Source organism: Delphinus delphis, chromosome 5 (assembly GCF_949987515.2).
Source record: "Delphinus delphis chromosome 5, mDelDel1.2, whole genome shotgun sequence".
NCBI lineage: Eukaryota > Metazoa > Chordata > Mammalia > Artiodactyla > Delphinidae > Delphinus > Delphinus delphis.
Window position 1 is genome coordinate 111,831,654 of NC_082687.1, and position 15,998 is coordinate 111,847,651.

At 39.2% G+C, this 15,998-nt stretch overlaps 1 pseudogene; it reads right to left on the minus strand.

Annotated features, from left to right (window-relative positions):
- Positions 1-1,888: 1,888 nt before the first annotated feature.
- LOC132426318 (ATP synthase F(0) complex subunit C1, mitochondrial pseudogene) overlaps positions 1,889-15,998 on the minus strand; it is a 64,915-nt pseudogene continuing 50,805 nt past the window's right edge.

The following is a 15,998-nucleotide window of genomic DNA, read 5'->3' on the forward strand; positions in this document are numbered from 1 at the left end:
TTTCTGTCAGAAATGAATGAGAGTTGCTGTTGCTATACATCCTTGCCAGTGTTTGATGTTGGCCAATCTGATAGGTGTGTTGTGGTATCCCATTGTTTTAATTTGCATTCCCTGGTGACGTATGTTGTAGAGCATATTTTCACATGCTTATTTGCCATCTGTATATCTTCTTTGGTGAGATGTCTGTTAAGGCCTTTGGCCTATTTTTTAATATGGTTGTTTTCTTATTATTGAGTTTTAAAAGTTCTTTGTATATTTTGGATAACAATCCTTTTTCAGATGTGTCTTTTACAAATATTTTTTTCCAGTCTGTGGCTTGTCTTCTAATTCTCTTGACATTGTCTTTTGCAGAGCAGATGCTTTAATTTTAATGAAGTCTAGCTTATCAATTATTTCTTTCATGGATCATGCCTTTGGTGGTGTTGTTCCCAAGGTTATCTGGGAGTTTATCTTCTTGGAGCTTTTTAGTTCTTGCATTTTACATTTAGGCCTATGATCCATTTTTAGTTAACTTTTGTGAAGGTGTAAGGTCTATGTCTAGATTCGTTTTTTTGCACATGGATGTCCAGTTATTGCAGCACCATTTGTTGAAGAGACTACCTTTGTTCCATTGTATTGCCTTTGCTCCTTTGTCAAAGATCAGTTGACTATATTTATGCGAGTTTATTTCTGTGACCTCTGTTCTGTTCCATTGATCTATTTATCTGTTCTTTCACCAATACCATACTGTCTTGATCACTGCCATTTTATAGTAAGTCTTGAAGTTGAGTAGCATCAGTCCTCCAACTTTGTTATTCTACTTCAATATTGTGTTGGCTACTCTGGGTCTTTTGCCTCTGTGTACAAACTTTATTTATTATTTTTTTAAAAGATTTTTTTGATGTGGACCATTTTTAAAGTCTTTATTGACTTTGTTACCATATTGCGTTTGTTTTCTATATTTTTAGTTTCTTTTGTTGCAAGGCATGTGGGATCTTAGCTCCTTGAACAGGAATCAAACCGACACCCTCTGCATTGGAAGGTGAAGTCTTAACCACTGGACCGCCAAGGAAGTCCTCAAACTTTAGAATCAGCTTGTCTGTATCCATAAAATAACTTGCTAGGATCTTGACTGGGATTGCATTGAATCAGTTGATCAAGTTGGGAAGAACTGACATCTTGACAATATTGAGTCTCCCTATCCATGAAGATGCAGTATCTCCCCATTGATTTAGTTCTTTTATTTCATTAATCAGAGGTTTGCTCTTATAGATCTTATTTTGTTAGAATTATACCTAAGTATTTTTTTTTGACATTCCATTGCCAATGCAGGATTGTTATTGTTTGCAATAACAATGCAAATGTTATTGTGTTTTGAATTTCAAATTCTACTTGTTCATTGTTAGTACGTAGAAAACAATTGACTTTTATATATTAACTTTGTATCCTGCAACCTTGCTATAATTACTTATTAGCTTTAGGAGTTTGTTTGATCCTTTTGGTTTTTCACATAGATGATCATGTCATCTGCAAACAAAGACAGTTTTATGTCTTCCTTCCCAATCTGCCTGTGTACCTTCTATTTCCTTTTCTTGCCTTACTGCATTAACAAGGACTTCCATTATAATGCTGCAAAGAAGTGGTGAGAGGGGAATGTCCTTTCCATATACCTGATCTTAGTGGGAGATGTACATCTTTTTTGTGTGTGAAAAAAAGATTTAGAGAGCATCTTATTATGTCAACACACTACTAGATTTTTAAATACCTTTGGTTATCTGTGACAAATAGATATAAAATCAAACATTGTTATTTATGCTATTCAAGTCACATCTCTCTCTTAGCACACTCTAGCACTGGGCATGGCCTGGAGTCGAAGCATCAGGTGTGGGTAGGTGACCTTCATGGAGCCTCACATGGCAAAGAGGATGAGGAAGGTGACCATCAAACAGAAGAGCCCCATAGACTCAGACAGGGCAAAGCCCAGAATGGCGTAGGAGAAGAGCTGCTGCTTCAGAGATGGGTTCCTGGCATAGCCAATGATCTAGCTGCCAAACACTGTGCCAATGCCGGCCCCTGAACCAGACACACCAACTGCGGCGGCTCCAGCGCCGATAAACTTGGCCTCTGTGTCAGGGTCCCGGGAGACAACACTGATCCGGAACTCCCGCCTGGCCACGGGGAGTGGGACTCTGCTGTAGGAAGGCTGTTCAGACGGGACCTCTGGCCTCCTCAGGAAGGAGGCAGACACAGGCCTGATCAGACCCCTAGTACAAGAGCAGATCAGAGCAGGAGGAGTGAGTAGTGCCCCGGTGGTCTGCGTTTGTTCAGTCTGCACTCCCACTGCCCCGCTGCCCCTGCTCGGCCCACAGTGCTCGCCCGGCTTGAGGTGACTGACTCCTCAAGTCACATATATCTCTTGCAAATTAATTTATTTCAGTCTCGACTGGTAGGCACTCTTCTGTTTTTTTTTTAAAGTTTTGCCGAATGTGCAATGGCAAAGTGAAAGTAAGATTACATAAAAAAGAAAGAAAAATATAGCTAGTATTCAAAGTTCTTCACAAGTGAAGATCTTAATCTACTGTCCTGAATTTACCTTTTGCTGTCCCCTGGATAAACCCTTCATCAGGGTAGACCTGTGTATTGCCTGTTCCTAAAATATATTGCACTAGGCTTTTTGTTGTTGTAAGGAGGAGATTCATTCAGGTAATCGTAAGATAAAAGGGGTTTATTGTAAATACCAAGGACCTAGACTTTGTTTTCTGATGTCTTTCTGGGTGATTGCTCTCTATTTTTCTCCCCCCTGTTCAATCTTCTCTGCATTCTCCAGTATAAATTCTGGAGGGAGGGCTTCCCTGGTGGCGCAGTGGTTGAGAGTCCGCCTGCGGATGCAGGGAACACGGGTTCGTGCCCCGGTCCGGGAAGATCCCACATGCCGTGGAGCGCCTGGGCCCGTGAGCCATGGCTGCTGAGCCTGCGCGTCCAGAGCCTGTGCTCTGCAACGGGAGAGGCCACAACGGTGAGAAGCCCACGTACCACACACACACAAAAAAATTCTGGAGGGAGATAGTCGGATTGGACTAATATCCACTGCTCCAGTAGGAAGAGTCCTTTGAATTGGGCCACCCCATGAGTCAAGACTGTGGAGTTGCTGCCCTTGGGTCAGGCCCACTCTGGTTTACTCAGTGGCCATTTCTGAGTAAAGAAAAAGTAGCACCACTGTCATGGGTAGGCAGTTTCAGTGAGAAGAATGAGATTTTCTGTGTGACCCTGGGACTGCTATGTCCAAGACGTGTCTAAGGTGTTTCTACCTCTCTGCCTTTGTTGACACTTACTCTCTTATCCATAGGGCGTTCCCTATGAATTTACACATATTCTGATTTTACCAAGCTGAAATATTAATGATTAGGTAGGCAAAGCCTGCCCCAAATATTGCAGTCTACTGATATCTTCCATCTTTGAGTTTTTAGCGGATCATCACAGAGCACAGTGATGATTTGAGACCAAGGAAGTGAAGGGCCTAGAGAGGAATGACTTTTTCAACAGTCTGTAAGAATGCAAAAATAAAAATATTTATTAAATTTGGAGTTGAATTTATTCTGGGCTTGGAGGTGCGGGGAGAAGCAACATGCACTAACACGGACAACAAAGATTACTGAATTCTTTAGATCGCGCCAATGATTTACTCTGGTGTATGTGGTTTACGTACCCTATCTCCTTTATACTCTAGTAAATCTGTGCTCTTTTGTTTATTTTTTAATTAAAGTATAGTTGCTTTACAATATTGTGTTAGTTTCAAGTGTACAGCAAAGCAGTTTGGTTATACATATATATGTATATATTTATATTCTTTTTTATTTTTTACATTATAGTTTATTATAAGATATGGAATACGATTCCCTGTGCTCTACAGCAAATTCTTGTTGTTTATTTTATATGGTAGTTTGTATCTACTAATCCCATACTCCCAATTTATCCCTTCCCTCCTTCCCCTTTGGTAACCATAAGTTTGTTTTCTGTCTGTGAGTCTGTTTTTGTTTTGTAAATAAGTTCATTTGTACTGTTTTTTAGATTCCACTTATAAGTGATATCATATGGTATTCGTCTTTCTCTGTCTGACTTACATCACTTAGTGTGATAATCTCTAGGTCCAACCACATTGCTGCAAATGGCATTAGTAAATCTGTGCTTTTGATCTCTGTGTTGTGGACCACAGCAGTTAGTATTCAAAGTAATTTTTTGACAATTCAGATATGACATATTTACAAGAAAAGCACAGCAGTTGGAATAAGCTAGAGAAAAAGAAAAAAGGGATGCGAGAGGACATGAACCAAAAGGTGCAGGACTTGAAGGCAAAAATCTCCCTCTCGGCACTTCCCTGGTGGCGCAGTGGTTAAGAACCCGCCTACCAATGCAGGGGACATGGGTTCGAGCCCTGGTCTGGGAAGATCCCACATGCCATGGAGCAACTAAGCCCGTGTGCCACAACTACTGAGCCTGTGCTCTAGAGCCTGCAAGCCACAACTACTGAAGCCTGCGTGCTTAGAGCCTGTGCTCCAAAACAAGAGGAGCCACCACAATGAGAAGCCCATGCACCACAACGAAGAGTAACCCCCCACTCACTGCAACTAGAGAAAGCCTGCACGCAGCAACGAAGACCCAACGCAGCCAAAAAAAAAAAAAAAAAAAAAAAATCTCCCTCTCTTTGGTCCTTGGAAGCAGCACCAGAGAGTTACCCAAGATGGTGACAGCAAGGGATTCACTGAGGAGTACCCCAGGCACCAAAGGACTAGGCTTATTTGCTCTTCTAATATAGTAGTTTACATGTGCATTGGACTAACTAGTTTTTCCCTATGGAAAAAAAGAGAATAAATAAGAGAAGACTAATGTAGACATTTTGGACATAAGAAAGGTGATAAAAAATAAATGAATTTTACTGGTGAGAAGGAATGAATGGATTCTTTGTCCACAATGACCTTGAGGTAAATAGAAATAATCTGTCCTCAATGATGTACTCATTTATTTTCATGAAGTATCAGGTCTCCAACCAGTTGATCTTGAAGTCTATCTTGTTGATTTCTGAGCCAGCTGACTAGATTTCCAACAAAGAGGACCTTACAGAAGGTTTTTCGTCATAGATAGGTGGTCTCATCGACTGAAGTTCCCTTCCTCTTAAGGGTTTTTTTTTTTAATATTTTATTTATTTATTTATTTATTTATTTATTTATGTAGGCAGCACTGGGTCTTAGTTGCAGCACGTGGTATCTTCGTTGCGGCATGTGGCATCTTTGTTGTGGCATGCGGATTTCTTAGTTGCGGCACGCATGCAGGATCTAGTTCCCTGAACAGGGATCAAACCCGGGCCCCCTGCATTGGGAGCGCAGAGTCTTACCCACTGGGCCACCAGGGAAATCCCCTCTTAAGGGTTTTGAGGGGTTTTTAGAGAGTAGCTTTTCCTCAGGAAAATTTAAGACTAATTTAGCAAAGTATCGTGCCTCTTATTATTCATATTTATGGAGTACTTAAGGAGTCTTTCTAGCTGCCACTTTTCTTTTTTTTTTTGTGGTACGCGGGCCTCTCACTGTTGTGGCCTCTCCCGTTGCAGAGCACAGGCTCCGGACGCGCAGGCTCAGCGGCCATGGCTCACGGGCCCAGCCGCTCTGCCGCATGTGGGATCTTCCCGGACCGGGGCACGAACCCGTGTCCCCTCATCGGCAGGTGGACTCTCAACAACTGCGCCACCAAGGAATCCCCAAGCTGCCACATTTTAAATAGAGTCTTGGTAAATTAGAGTATGTTTAAGTAAGAGGCTGAAGGATAGAGAAGAGTTGTTAAAATATTGGGTACTCTTCACGTAATCTTTTTTTAAATTGAGAACAGGGGTTAAATTTATTTCCTGTAGCTTCAGAAGGCAGACCTTGGATTATCGGGTGGAAGCTGCAGAAAGCAGGTTTCTGCTTAAAATAAGAACTTTGCAAACACTTGGAGTTGTTTGAGAGTGGAATTGGCCACCTTGTGAAGCAAGGTGTATTAGTCTGCTGCTAAAACAAAATTCCGTAGCCTAGGTGGCTTAAGCAAGAGAAATTTATTTTCTCACAGTTCTGGAGGCTAGAACTCCAAGGTCAAGGTTCTGGCTGATTGAGTTTCTAGGGAGAGCTCTTTTCCTGGCTTGCAGATGGCTGCCTTTTCGTTATGTCCTCACATGGTCTTTCCTCAGTACATATGTGGAGGGGGAGGGAGAGAGAGAATGAGTGAGTGCTCTGGTGTCTCTTCTTATGAGGACACTAATTCCTGTCAGATCAGGGCCCCTATGACATCATTTGATTTTAATTGCTTCCTTAGCAGCTCCATCTCAGCCTTAGGGCTTTGGCATAGGAATTTTGTGGGGACACAAACAAAACAGGAGAACACTGTGTTTGAAGTGTTTAAATAGAAACTGGTTGCCATCTGTCCGGAAAGTTTTAGAGGGCATCCTCAGACTAGGAGAGGCTTGGCCAGATGATCTCAGTTTTCTTAAATCTGAAGGAACAAGGTCACGCTGTAGATTTTTGAAGATAGGCATATATTGGAGCACACATTTGAAAAAATAAAGTTTGATTTTATTCTGGAAACTTGTTAGGAACCAAAATTATAGGTGTTGGAAAATCAAAGTGGAAGTAAAGAAAACCTCTTACCTCTAGAGCTGCCTGTACTTGGTTAGCTATGAGAATTGAAAGCATTAGAATCTACCTAGATAGAATTTCCAAATATCTTAATCTTCATAAATAACAGAAATAAAGGGAATACATATGTATTTGTCATGTAGCTGGTTCTTTAAAGGACAAATTCATAATAACATTATAAATATGTTGTGTAATTATTGGATGTTGATAAGTACTTTCTGAGAACATAAACCTCATTTCATTTTATTCTTCAGCACGTCCTGACAGAGTTCCTTTCTCAGTAGGCAGTGAGGTAAATTTTGCTTCTGTTAGGATATCGGAATTGGACCTAATAACAATCAACATTTGAATGACTTGAAAACATTATTTATTTATTTATTTATTTTTGGCTCTGTTGGGTTTTCGTTGCTGTGCGCAGGCTTTCTCTAGTTGCGGTGAGCGGGGGCTACTCTTCCTTGTGGTGGCTTCTCTTGTTGCGGAGCATGGCCTCTAGGCGTGCAGGCTTCAGTAGTTGTGGCTCCTGGGCTCAGTAGTTGTGGCTCGCGGGCTCTAGAGTGCAGGCTCAGTAGTTGCGGTGCATGTGCTTAGTTGCTCCGTGGCACGTGGGATCTTCCCGGATCGGGGCTTGAACCCATGTCCCCTGCATTGGCAGGCGGATTCTTAACCACTGCGCCACGAGGGAAGCCCTTGAAAACATTCTTATATACAGGTTTATTGCACTGGAATTTGAATCCTTTTAGCATGAAAAATAGATGATAGTCTACATTGTTCAGTGTTGTTGATGACCATAGATTGGCTACTAGGTGGATGGTCAATCTTAGGCACTTGGTATTTACTTTGGGTCACACAAAAATTTATACTTTATGCTAACTGCAGCAGAAAAAAATATTTGTTTTGCGACAAGAAATGTTAGAAACGTATAGATGCTATACATCATATAGTTTTCTACCTTCCCTGCTTAGTTGATTTCCTACTATTTTACAAATGTAGAGAAATGAAGGGCCAAAAGGAAAGAGAGAAATAGAAAAGTTTTATCCTGATATAAAGAAGAATGTGAATTTTATTTTCATGGTATGTTATTCTTTTGTTTTTGTTTTATTATAAATTTGATACATGCTTATTATAGAACACTTGGAAAAGAGTGCATTCTTTTTAAACTTACCATCTGTTACCTCAAAACTAGATTTTTTTTTTTGGATAACTTGAACTCATCCCTTTTGATCCAAAAGTATAAAATAAAACCACAACAGTGTGGTTTACTTTAAAAAGAACTTCAATTTTTAGAGTTAAGAACCTAAAAGCATTAAAAATATAAGAAAATCTTCAAATTAATTTTTTATCTTTTGGTGCCATTTATTAAATTATTTTGCCCAAGAAATTAAAACAAGTCACAAACGAGCCAAAAGTTAAGGTGTTAAGATCGTTCCTATCAAGATTATTGATGTGAAAGCTTGGAATATTATTTGTATTTTGTTCAAAGAATTTAATTATATTATAGGCATATTAGTTATACTGTAATAACTTAGAAAAGTAGTTATGACATGTAGTTTTTATCATTATTATTTACCCTGCAAACCCTTTGTTAAGAGTTTTTTTTTTTTTTTTTGCGTTACGCGGGCCTCTCACTGCTGTGGCCTCTCCCGTTGCGGAGCACAGGCTCCGGACGCGCAGGCCCAGCGGCCATGGCTCATGGGTCCAGCCGCTCCGTGGCATGTGGGATCCTCCCGGACCGGGGCACGAACCCGTGTCCCCTGCATCGGCAGGCGGACTCTCAACCACTGCGCCACCAGGGAAGCCCTGTTAAGAGTTTTATGTCATCATGCCATTAGTTATTAAAACTTAGGTAGGAACTATTTTGTATTTTGGTTTATCACATTGCTGAATAACTAAATCATAGAAGCTCAAAGACTGGAATATAATTAGAGATGATTTTACTCAATTCCATCTTTCATAGATGAGAAAACTGAAGCTCAGATGGAGATGAGATAATTTCCTCCATTGAGTAACTAGCAGCTCCCCTGCCTTCCCAACCCCATCGGGTTTCATCACATTTCATTGGTGGGGTTTGTGGAATAATGAATTGTTGATTTCCCCCACCGCAGTCCAATGTGTTGGAAGATATATTAACAATGCAGGAGACTCTGAAGTGCTTCCATGACAAAAGTGGATTTCATTTTAGGACAAGCCATAGAAGGTCATGAAAATCCTTTGGAAAGTTTTCATGCAGTTAAGAGTTAATTTGTGTAGATTTCTAACTTGGAAGTCATAAAATCAATTGCTGTGTAGTAAGATTTCATTTATAAGAATTTGATGTATTTAATGCACTATTTTGATAGACAAGTCTGCTGTTGCCTGGAAGAGGATCAGGTCACTTGTTGGAAGATATTCAATTACTTAAATGAGTAATAAAAACAGAGTATATAGTTATCCTATTTGTTTATTGCTTTGCTTATTCTTAGCCAATAAAGTAAAATCAATCCCATAAGAAATACTCCTGAAAATGCAATTTAAATATAATTAAGTGCCTAGAATGCTTATAGGGGAGTACAATATCCAAGCCTGAATTTAAACTTAGTGATTTTCAGGCATCAGGTTTAATTTCTTTCATCAATATGAGTTGGTGGCTGTTTTCCTCTTGAGCCAAGGGAGGTACTGAATGCAGGGGTAAGAAGCACTTTCTTCTGTTGCCTCTAATTATTCAAGCTGGGAATCAATTCTTTTTTTTTTTTCTGTACGCGGGCCTCTCACTGCTGTGGCCTCTCCCGTTGTGGAGCACAGGCTCCGGACGCGCAGGCTCAGCGGCCATGGCTCACGGGCCTAGCCGCTCCGCAGCATGTGGGATCCTCCCAGACTGGGGCACGAACCCGTGTCCCCTGCATCAGCAGGTGGACTCTCAACCACTGCACCACCAGGGAAGCCCTGGGAATCAATTCTTAAGTATTTTCATCAAAGAATGAACTTGCTGCCAGGAGCCTTATTTGCCTGCCAGCATAAAAGTTTGGGAATAGATTTTATTTTTTTGCGGTACGCGGGCCTCTCACTGTTGTGGCCTTTCCCGTTGCGGAGCACAGGCTCCGGACGCACAGGCTCAGCGGCCATGGCCACCAGGGAAGCCCCTGGGTGTAGGTTTTTTTATTTCAGGGTAACATAGTGCTTTCCAAGGAGGAGCCAATGGCAGAAATTGACTCTATAGGCAACTGTGAGACAGAACAATAAAATGATCCTGGGCTATAAGAATTAGAAAATAATCAAGTTTGAATCCTAGTCCTAGGACTTGCAGGCAAATGACTTTGGGAAATACTAATTGCTTTGAGACTTAGGAAATACTAATTGCTTTGAGCCTTAATTTGACCATCTATGAAATGAGTATAATAATATGTTTGTTATAAGAATCAAATGGGGCTTCCCTGGTGGCGCAGTGGTTGAGAGTCTGCCTGCCGATGCAGGGGACACGGGTTCGTGCCCCGGTCCGGGAAGATCCCACATGCCGCGGAGCGGCTGGGCCCGTGAGCCATGGCCGCTGAGCCTGTGCGTCCCGAGCCTGTGCTCCGCAACGGGAGAGGGCACAGCAGTGAGAGGCCCGCGTACCAAAAAAAAAAAAAAGAAGTGGAATTATTGGATCAAATGATAGTTATATTTATAATATTTTGAGGAATCCCCAAATTTTCCATAGTGATTGCAGCATTTTACATTCCCACCAGCAGTGCACAAGGGTTCCAATTTTTCTATACCCTTGCCAACACTTGTTATTTCTGTTTTTTGTTGTTGTTGTTGTTAATGTCATCCTAATGGATGTGAAGTGGTAGGTTAATCCTAAAGAAATGATGCATAATGCATAACCTGTCTAGGCTCCAAGCACATAGTAGGTGCTTGTTAAATGAATGGGCAAGAATTCGCATTTCATATATGAAATGAAAGACCATTAGAATATAATCCAGGAAGTATTACAACTTATCCATCTATCCATTAATGAAATGGAGTGTGTACCATGCACTATGTTAATTATTAGGAGTCCAAATTTCAATAAAAAGTGAAGCCAAGACAAATGTTGTTCCTTCTCTCAAAGAGCTCACAGTCTCTTATCTCTCCAAGGAGGGAAGCTGAGTCACCAAAATATGACAGCTTAATTAATGAATCCTTAAAAACATCTAATCCTTTTGGCTCTAGAGTCCATATTTTTTAAGCCACATTATAATTATAATTAGTATAATTAGCCACATTATAACTAGATACTATATTCTAGTTTTTGTGACACATGTATTTTCTTTTACCAATTAGTAAATATAATACATACATGTACATACCTACACACATGTATACATATATATGTATAAACTGTGTGTGTATATATATATATATATATATATATATATATATACATACATACATATAATTTACTTCATGGGATTCAAGCCCTCTGGAATTCTGGGAGTGAAATAAGCCCTAATGGTTATTAGGCATCCATTGCATGTAATGAATTAACTTCTCATTGCATCTAGAATGGTAGTAATTATTTGCCATCCTTGGGAGAATGGAGAAATAATCTCTCAAATAATTTTCTGTATTCTGTGTTCAGATGAAGAACCCCTGTTGAGAAAGTCTGCCTCAGTGACTTTCCACTTTGGAGTGAAATAATAAAATTGAGCTTCTTAGCCTGCAAAGCTGAGGACTGTTCACTGGACCATGATAATGGCCGAAACATGCAGGAATCAGTCAACTCTGCTGTTACATTACTGCTCTTACTTTCTGTATAAATTCAGAAAGATAAGGTGGAAACAAATTTGCAGCTGAATCACAGTCTGGTTTTCTTCCTGTAGGAGAATGGGCTTATTTGCGAGGGGGCGGGGTGGTGGTGTTTGGGTTTATTTGTCTTATGCCCAAGTCAACAAAATGCTGTAAACAATCATGCTGCCATTTTGTTTGTTACACGGAAGCCATGCATTGAACTGCCTCCCTGAACAAAAATGTACAGTACCTTTGCTACTGGGATCAGTATTGCTCTTTCTACCTATTTAGTTCCATTTATTTAACAAGTATTTATTGAGATCCTACTGTGTCCCCATTATTAGGCTAGGTAGTATTTGATAATACTTTGATAATACAAAGGTGAACTGATCCTGTGGTCTAGCGGTGGTGAAAGAAAAATGAATAGGCTGTTACAATTGCTAAGTATTAATAAGTGACAGAAAGCACAGGATGCTGAGATAGAACAGAAAAGAGACCCCTAACTCAGACCAGAAGAATCAGGGGGAAGACCTCCTGGGGAAACTGATGGCTAAATTAAGACCTATCAATTTAATAGGAGTTAGTTAAGCAAGGAGAGGGGAAACTGTTTTTAGAAGAAACAGCACATACAAAGTCCCAGCGTGGGTAAGCATACACTCTTAAGAAAATGAAAAAATGTGAACATGATGGTTTGAGACCAGATTGCGAGGGTGTGAGATGAAGCCAGAGAGATAAGCAGGAGCTCACTAATCTAGGATATTATAATCCCTCTTTGGGACTTTGGTAGCTTTCTGGATATACAATGTGAGGGAAAAGGTGGACTCCCTGGTTTCTGGCTTGGCCACTGGATTAGAAGGAAAACACTATGAGTATCAGATTTCCTAGGGAAGACAGTAAGTTCAATTTTAGGTAATTTATATTTGAGGTGCCTGTGCAACAAGCAAGAAGGCTTTTGGGGTGAAAAGTTTAGGGGGAGATTAGGGGAAATTATTGTTATTGATGTTTTAATTCTTGCCCTTATTGCCAATCCTCTCTTAGGATGCCACTATGAAATAAATAATTTGTGAATTAGAGATATTTCCTGTGGAATTGGATCCAAAGCATATAACGAGCAGGAGCATATAACTTGCAGCTTCTTGGGAGCATAATGGGCTGAGGTAGCACTGTTTTGATTATCACTTTCTGCCAACAGCTAAACGATTGCTCTTTCCTATTTACTTAAATATATACATGGTTATATATACATAGATAAGGTCTTGATATATCTGTTGATGTGCTCATCTTTAGGAAGTGGGTTTAGTTGGAGGAGAGGGAAATGTTACTTTATATACCTCTATATTGCTAGAACTTTTTTTTACACAAAGCACTTTATTTTTATGAAAATAATAAAATGAAAATTATTTAGTAAATAATTGAGTAAAAATTTTGAGTACATTGAGTTGAGAAAAGTAGTTAAAGTGTTGGGGAAGTTTTGAAGGGCAATGCAGAAGACCCAGAAAGAAAAAAAAAAGACTGGAAGTGAGATAGGAGGTGTGGGGATACTCCACAAACTACATGGAACAGGTGTTTCTGCCTTCCTGCCTCCCTAAGTGGTATATCAGGAACTATGTGTAAAGAATGTTTGTCATTCAGTTGCTGCTGCTTATTTATTCTCCTGTAGCAAGCCTCCAACATTATACCTGTTAGCAAGACTGATGCTCAACCGGCACTCCCTGGTAGGCTATAGTGGTTATTTATAGCTAATGTCTGTTATGGTTGGTCTGATTACTAGTTGTTATTATCACTACTGCTTTAGTTATTTATACTCTCTGGCATCACTGATTTAGAAAACCTTTCTTGGCATCTGCTTGTTTTCCATCTCCTTTCAAGTTGAACTGTCAACTCCTTCTCTGTTTTTCCAGTGTTCCCTGATAGATGTCTATCATGGCTCCTGTGGTGGGCTGAACAATGACCCCCAAAGGTATCTGGTCCTAATTCCTGGAACCCTCAAATGTTACCTTATTTGGAAAAAGGATCCTTGTAGATGTGATTAAGTTTAAGATCTTGAGATGGGTTATCCAGACAGGCTGTAAATGCCATTACAAGTGTCCTTATAAGAGATAGGCAGAGAGAGATTTAACACACATACACAGGAGAGAAGGCAATGTAAGGTGGAGCCGTAAGAGATTTGAAGATGTCGGCCTTGTAGATTGGAGTGATGTGACCACAAGCCAAGGGATGCTGAAAGCCACTAGAAGCTAAAAGAAGTAAGGGACAGATTCTCCCCTAGAGCCTTGGGAAGGAATGCAGCCCTACTAACGCCTTGATTTTGATCTAGCGAAACTGATTTCATGCTCTTTAACTCCAGAAGTCGGAGACAATAAATATCTTAAATATACTGAAAACCTATTGTTTGTTGTTTATTTGAAATTCGAATTTAACAGGGCAGGCATTCTGTATTTTATTTGGTAACCCTAGATAGAGATCTTGCGTTAATCTTCATATTACTGTTTAACAGCATTTGGTAAAATGGATGTTTGGTGAGTAAATAAATAACCTAATAATTTTACAAATAGTTAAAGAGTATTTTTATTATTGAAATTTCCAAATATATTCAAAAGTAGGGAGAATAGTGTAATGAAGCCCCATGTAGGGATCACCTACCTTCCACAATCATCAATGCATGGCTAATCTCACAGTTTTTAAAACAATACTTTGTTTAAAATAAGCAGCTCTGGTGGTTTTGTTTTGTGTGTGTATATTTATGAGTATGTGTACATTTGTACAGCAAAAGAGGGGTGTGGTAGTAATAGCACTGAATTTCAAGATACTGTATCTTTCCAAAAGAATCCAGAAAGTGGAGAATGATAAGCATTTGTATATGAATGACAGGAGAGCAAAACGAGACTCCTACGATTAAAGGAGCTTGCTATAGAACGCCGAGTAAGATAGAAGACGTGGCCAATATTTTCCAAGTATAAATTGAAACATAGGCACGGAGACTTCTGGTAGTCTTGTTCTGCTAAAAAAGCAGTTCATAAACCCTCAACTAGCTTTGCTGCTAATTTCACCTCTCAGAATAGCAAGGAAGCAGTCAAGAGAATGGACATCCAGAACTTGATTCTGAATGCCAAGGAAGAGCAGGTTGGAAACGTGGACGTGATTGGCACTGAGGGAGGGCATGACCACGTGGTCATATCATCCCAGAATATGAAGTTGCCAAGGAATGGAGGGCTGGGCTTAGTTAGACCATGGTTTGTAGGAAAAGTAGGCTTCAAAAATTCAGGTTTAATTGCATCATAAGGATGTTGAATGATGTGCAGGTGCCAGAGGAACAGAAAATTCTTTAAAAAAGAAAATTTTACAGTTAAGCTTCATACATTTTTATGGGAGGAGAATAAAGCAGGCATCTGTAGCAGCTGCTGTTGGTTGCCCATCCTCATAACAGGTGGTGTGAACCAGTGAAGTGGTCCAGTCCAGCATCTCAGCCGAGAGAGCCTTTTCTTTTTCCAGCTTTATTGAGGTTTAATTGACAAAGAAAATTGTATATATTAAAAGTGTATGAAGACGCAAGAATGAGGAAAGAAAAATGAATAGGAAAAATAGGTCAGAGAAATGTACAAAATGTGTCAGAGAAGAAAGATTATTTGTTTGCTAACAGGTCAATCAATAAGCATTTATTGTTGTTCTTTCACTGTGCACCTCAAAATGATACTTATTCCTTTGGGACCTGAAAATTCTTTAAAATTTAAAAGTAAAATTCACAAGTACCATGGCTTAGAAAGGTCACTTTTCTCTTATACCTTCTTCAAAGATTGTTGTATTATTTATATAAATACCAGTTATTAGTATATTAATTATTGGTAATTGTAATGTAAAAATATCTTTAATATAGAGAAAATATATCTAAAAAAGTTAGGGATTCAATTTTGATTCTTATAACAATGAACCTTTATAGAGCCATTGCTACATGCTAGGTAGTATACTAAACACATTATACCCATTAACTAACGTAATTCTCTCCACACCCTCTAAAAATAGATGTTATTTTAATCTCCATTTTATAGTTGCGGAAACTGAGGCACAAAGAGGTAGAGTAACTTACCTTTAGCTAGTAAGTAGCAGAATAGGGTTTTGAGTCTAGAATCATAAATGTTATATAATATTCCCTAATTATTCTACCAAGATTGCTGTCTATGATGAGAAGTATTCAGTAGAAGAACCCAGGTCTTGTATGTGATATCACAGATGTCACCCTCTCAAATTAAACTAATCGGGAAAGATGTCTGAATTAGTTAAAATCTGATTTAAAGAAAGATTGAAAAAATTACATTCTCTATTTTGACATACATTCTTTGGCAGTACTTCAAGACAGAGTAACGAAGCACAAGAAAATGTCACTAAATTGGAATAATTTGAAATCAATAATCGTATGTAAATGGATATTTCTTAAGTAATCAAAAATTCTTATGATAATTAAAATAACCTTAGTCTATTTATAATCCTCTTTAAAGGTTGTACAATGTGATGATTTATTCTATGTATGTATTGTGAAAGGATAACCAAAATCAAATTAATTAACACAGCCATCACCTCACATAGTTACCAATTTTTGATTTGTTTTTTTTTTGTGATGAGAACATTGAAAATTTACTA